Genomic DNA, 5,774 nt, shown 5'->3' on the forward strand with positions numbered 1-5,774 from the left:
AGAAGTGCTGCTGAACACGTGTGCGAGCCAGGGAAGCCCTCTGCCTCCCCGAGACGCTGCTCGCGGCAATCTCGGCTGTTCCACATCCGACCGGTTTCACACCGAGGCCGACTGCAGTTTGATGCTGCTCCTCAGCACTAAAAGGTTATTTTCTTAAGCTCAAGTTATCAGCTCGCTCCTTTCAGACCTACCAGACGAACTGCAAAAGAGCAGAACCGAGCGTTAACCGAAACCCCTGAGCTTGCACTTTACTCACCTCGAGTCCAGCGGGATATCACCCGATCGCTTTCCTACAGGAGTTCTGGAATTTGACATTTACATTCAAATGAGACGACCACATTAAGATGGGATCACAACCAAAAATGCTGACAAAACACTGCTTAATTACTAGTTTTCCACATAACCTCAGTGGTTTTTCTTTTTTTTCTTTTGCTTCTTTGCATTGCTTTAAAATTTAGCTGGGCGAACAGAGGAACCCGAGCAGCTTAGACGGGCTCCGAAATATGCAGGTATCGGGTGTAACAGCTAAGTCACATCTGGTTAGCCGGCGACAGCGAATGTTTTCAACGTGCTCTTCATCCGGAAAAGATCCCAAATCGCTTTACAAAGGCAGGGCTCTCCTCTCCCGCAGAGGTGCCGCCCACTCCAGCAGCACAGATGAGAAGCTTGAGCAACACTACGCACCCGCTCCGGGCAGAAAGGGAAAATTATCATCGCCTTTTCCACCGAGCACGAGGCGAAATGGCTTTAGGGCACTGCTACGATCCACAGTGCAAGGTTTCCTGGGAATAACTGCGTTTTGGGCTACGGCACGTGGTTATTTGGCCTCTTGCAGCTCAAGGCACCCAAGGAACGGAGATCACAAGTTGCTATGCCCGATTTCTTAGAGGAAATGCACGTATGACAGTATCAGGGCAGACTTTGCAGCAGCCCTGCTGCGTGCTAGAAAAGAATTATTAAAATAATGTTGCTATATAAAAAAAAAAACCAAGTCAGTGGTTTGCTGCCCAAGGCCCAAACATTATCCTAGCCCTCACTCACCACCGACTGGAGAAATGGGCATTTTTTCCCTATGAATAGCTCACCCCAATTACAGGTCACACAATGCAAGTCCTTGTCTCTTCGCTTTATATTTAGGGAGCGATCATCCCAGTTTCCCCCCTTCCTTCTTCCAGCTGCGTGGACACATCTGCAAGCCTGGATCCCTTGAGATAAAACGCAGCTCTTCGGCCATTTGGAGCATGAGCCATCATCTCTGCTGACACCAAGCTCTGCAACATCCCAAGGACAAGCCCAAGCAGGTCTCCCTCTGCCCAGGATCCACCCTAAACTATGCAGAGGCCTCGGGAAACACACCTAGCACGCAGCAGCATAAAGCCAAAAAGGTGGGAAGATGGTAGGCAGGAGGAAATGAAGGAGGGTGTTTTGCCTGCTTGGGAGAAGTCACTATTTCAACCACTCTATGGCGCTATTAAAATGCAACCGCTCTCTAACAGGAATGCGCTGTCGGCAGTTTAGTGCCAAACTATCCGAATTATGTGGACCTGCAAAACAGATGCATGTTCTTGAGAGGAAGACCCTGCACATCGACAGCAACAAACTGCGTTGTCTGAAAAACTTAAGATAAAATAAAAGCACGCTGACTCTTTTTTAAAAAATCTAAATCCTCCCCATCTCGATAACGCAACGGGAAGAAATCTTTTGTGTTTAACAGGTAATTGAGTCATCAACAAAAAGAGTGAGTTCAAGCTTTCTTATATCTTGACTGGACATCACATCTGGGGTAAAACACCAGAGGACACATATGGCATGACCAAGATCATGCAGCTATTGAAGTGAAGAGATCAGAGCAGAACGAGCATCCTGCAAATATCTGTGGCCTCTTTGTGGACAATATGGCTCTGTTTTCTGCAAACGGGCATTCCCTCCAGCCCCCTACAAATCCCCGTCTGAAGGCACTGGCTCTGGGAAGCATCTTACTCCCCAACGCCTCTGCCACAGCTCTCGATGCAGGGTCTCTGTCAGCGCAGCTCTAATTGTGGGATTCACGACATGAAGACTCATCCAAGGAACGAGGATTCAGTCTGCTCCCAAACTGGCACTGGGCTCTTGATCACACAACCAGACCAAACTACCACTCCACTGGTTCCTCAAAGCGGGGTGGTCGTTTCGTCCTGATCCTTCCAAAGATCAGAGCCTTCCGAGAACCCCGCTCCAACACCCCAGATTTAAGGTGAAGTGGAAAAACAACCGAGATGCTACGACAATATCCGACACGCTAGCCCGAGCTCCTCAGTTACAGCAACCACCCTTCGTTTCAGTCCAACTCGATGAACTCGCACCACTATCAGGTACGCAAAACAGCTGGGGCATTCCTTGCTGCTGCCAGGTCTGACCTGCCAGGGAGGTTTGCCTCTCCCTACTGTCTAGAAATCTATGCCTGGGCAGCGTAGGAAGCTCCAGCACACAGAGTCAACCCTCGTTCTAGGACTGTTTCATACCAAGAAGCTGCCCAAGGTAAAAGGAAATCTACCCAAAAACCTGCACATACATCAACCGCCGATCCTTCAGCGCGGACCAACGCCACATCCCTCATCTTCGAAGAGCCAAAGCACTTTACGAGCCATGTATCGACAGGGAAGAAACACCTAATGCACCACAGAAACAACAATCTCCGGGGCAGGACGCACAACGCTTCAGCAGCAGGGAAGTTCAGACAGGAAAGGAGAATCCCACATCCTGCTACCGCTGCCAAGGGAACGCTGGTAGGAAGAATATCTGGTAATTGCTCCCATTCAAGTTTGGACGGAGCGCTGGAATTGAACGCCCCTCAGACCCTCAACGAGCATCATGGGAACTTTAATGACCACAAATAATAGAGAACCTTGATTTTCCTTCATATTAAAACAAATAATCATCGTCCTCTCCCACAGCAGAGCACCTCAGAGGTAGGAGCGGTGCCAAGAGTTGGCTTTGCCATGGTGCTCTCCTCGGGCTGGCCAAAAGGGGCAGATCTGCCGAGCCGGTGGAGCAGGGACAACCCTCCCCCAGACGCCAGCCAGCCATTTCCTCGCTCAGGAACGGCTGCATCCTGTGCTCATTCAGAGGAGCCTGCGTAGGTCTGATATATTTGCAAGAGCATCTAAATCGGGCTGCAAGAGCTGCGTTGAAGAATTCGGATGAAGAAGTCCCAAGCCCACGTTACGCCAGCGTTTCGGCTCAGATATCAAACTGGGCTCTGAAGGGACGACCACCAAGCCTCTCATCAAGGCGACACATCGCCTAGCAGCTCCCGGACAGACAGGTTTTGGGGGTAGTTCAGCAATCCCCCTGCTACCTCAGGCAAAACGTGGCAGCTGATTGAAGGTATTCCCAAGAGACCAATTTAAATTTTACACCTCAACCCATTTATAATCTTTGCAGTATTCAAAACTGCCCCCTCTCCCAGCCCTTACCACTGTGTCAGCAGTGGGAAGCAGCAAAGGAGAACTTCACCAAGACACCTCGGTGGTGTAACAGTGACCACTCGTGCCAAGCCAGAACCAGAGCAAGAGCAACTGGAACCAGGCTCCCGAATCCTGCCGGCAGCGGCAGCTTGCAAAGCAAGCAGCAGAAGAGATGGTGCGGCCATGACAGAGCAGGGAGATAAGGACTACCCAGGTGGAGCTGGTCTCCGTGGTGCTGTTAATGAAATGCTAGAGGTCTGGGATTCCTCACCACGCTAGAGGAAATCATTAGGGACGCTGCTACGGTGCGCACCAGGAAGAAAAGGGCTTGTCGCTCTTCATTTTCCGAAACTGCTTGAATTGAAGCGCTTTTCGCGTGTTGGTCCAGAAGAGAAGGGACATGCCAGATGCGGCTTTTTTTCTAGTTGCACGGACAGTGGAAGGACAAGCGCCGCTGAGGAAAGGGCTCACAACTACCAGCTTTAAACACCAAATCAGGGTCTGACCAACCGACTGACCCTTCAGCAATCCCGCCCCTGTTTCCCCGCCTGCCTCCCCCATTCAGGCGCCATATTCCGATCCAAACTCCGACCTCTAAGCACAACCGCAACACGGAGGGCAGTTACTACTGCCGACCAGGAGAATTAAACCAAAACCAGCAAAGGGGAAGTCACCGCCAGCAGCGCACGGGGCCCACTCCCGACACGTCCCGAGTGCCTGGGGAAGGGGGGAAGCACTCTGCATCTCCCAGGACAAGGTCTATGGCTTCCACGTAAAAATAATGGCATTCGCCGCACAGAGGAGAGACACAGCGCGGCTCTGTCTCTAAAGATGCTGGTAGCTCACTTCCACAATTAATAACACAGACGAGGGATGACCAGATGTCACGCTCTGCGACGCTGCAGATCCCTACCGATGTCCGTAACTGGGAAGGGATTTCCTTCCAGGGCACAGCACAGCCTCGCACAGCGCACGGGGAAGTTCAGTTTCCGCTGCAGCATCAGCTACCGGCAGAAACCAGAAGTCGACGTAGACCCCGACAGACGGCAGTGGTCTGCTCCCGCCTGCCACGTCACGTGGCGAAGCACCGCGGCCCGGCCTCCACCAGACCTGTTATGGCACATCCGAAAGAGGCGGCAGCGGGCGCAGAGCCTCCCCAACCTGCCACCCCTCCAAAACCATCCTGTGCCGGATCAGCATGCGGCCCTTTTCACCGCTGACAGCAACAACCAGGATGTACTAAAACTCCTCTTATGTTGCAAGGTTAGCTTGAACTGGTTACTCCACCCAGACCTCCTTGCCAATTTTCTCCTTTGTCATCAGAGACCGTATTTAATCCAGCACTGCGCCTTGGTTCAAGCCCGTGTAGTCACAGACCCAAGGCCCACGTGTGTCCCTTGAACTTCGGTGCGTGCAGGGGTTTACTTTTGTGCCAGAAGCCCCCCATCGCCGGCACCATTGCTCTGCCTCGGGGTTTCCGCAACATGACGGTCCCGAGTCCATCACACGAGGTCTTCGTCCTGGAACTGTCTCTGGGCAGCACAAATTTCTCCACACTGAGGAGAAACGAGCCACCATCCACCGAGAGCTGCCCAGCGACCCTCAGATCCTGCTGCAAAACCCACCTTCGCTCCAGCAAGGCTGCATACAAATTGCTTCCAGGCCTCCCTCCTCTCCTCAGCTGAGCCCTGCAGCCTACACACGCAGCCCTCAGCCTGCTGAAAACGTCCAAGTGTGGTTTACGAGGCCGGGAAGGCCGGCCACCCTTGCGTTAATGGAAGCTGCTTGTTTTGCTGCTGAAACAAACTCTTCAAAAGCCAAGCCCAAGTGTGCCCACACGCCTGTTGCCGCAGCCCTCTGACAGGTTTTCTCCCACATAGCTCCGCTGTTGCCGTACAGCAACGGAGCAGCTCCCTGCAAAACCACGGAGGGGGTTTTCGGGAGATCCTGCAGAATACCAAGCCCTTGCTATTCAGCCCCTAGTTCTCCTAAATGCTTTAGAAAGCCTCAGAAGTTACATGCAAAGGGGAAAAAAAAAAAAACCAAACCACCACAAAACATGAAACTGTGTGTTTCAATCCAGCTAAAGGACCAGCCCCTGCCTAGGAGCACAGCGCGTACGGAAGGGGAAGGTTTCTTTTTCAACTCAAAAGCCCTGTAAACCTGGAGGCGCCGAGATCCATGTAGAAATAAGCTGCCAATATTTCAAAAAGGCAACATTCGTCCCCTTCGCCAAAGGGAGCGACTGAAGACGCGTCACGAAGAAACGAAGCCGCCGCCAGCATTAACCCACTGCTCGGCAACGCACGAGGGCTGAGGGGGGGGGTG

This window comes from Pygoscelis adeliae, unplaced genomic scaffold (assembly GCF_000699105.1).
Source record: "Pygoscelis adeliae isolate BGI_AS28 unplaced genomic scaffold, ASM69910v1 Scaffold590, whole genome shotgun sequence".
Classification (NCBI taxonomy): Eukaryota; Metazoa; Chordata; class Aves; order Sphenisciformes; family Spheniscidae; genus Pygoscelis; species Pygoscelis adeliae.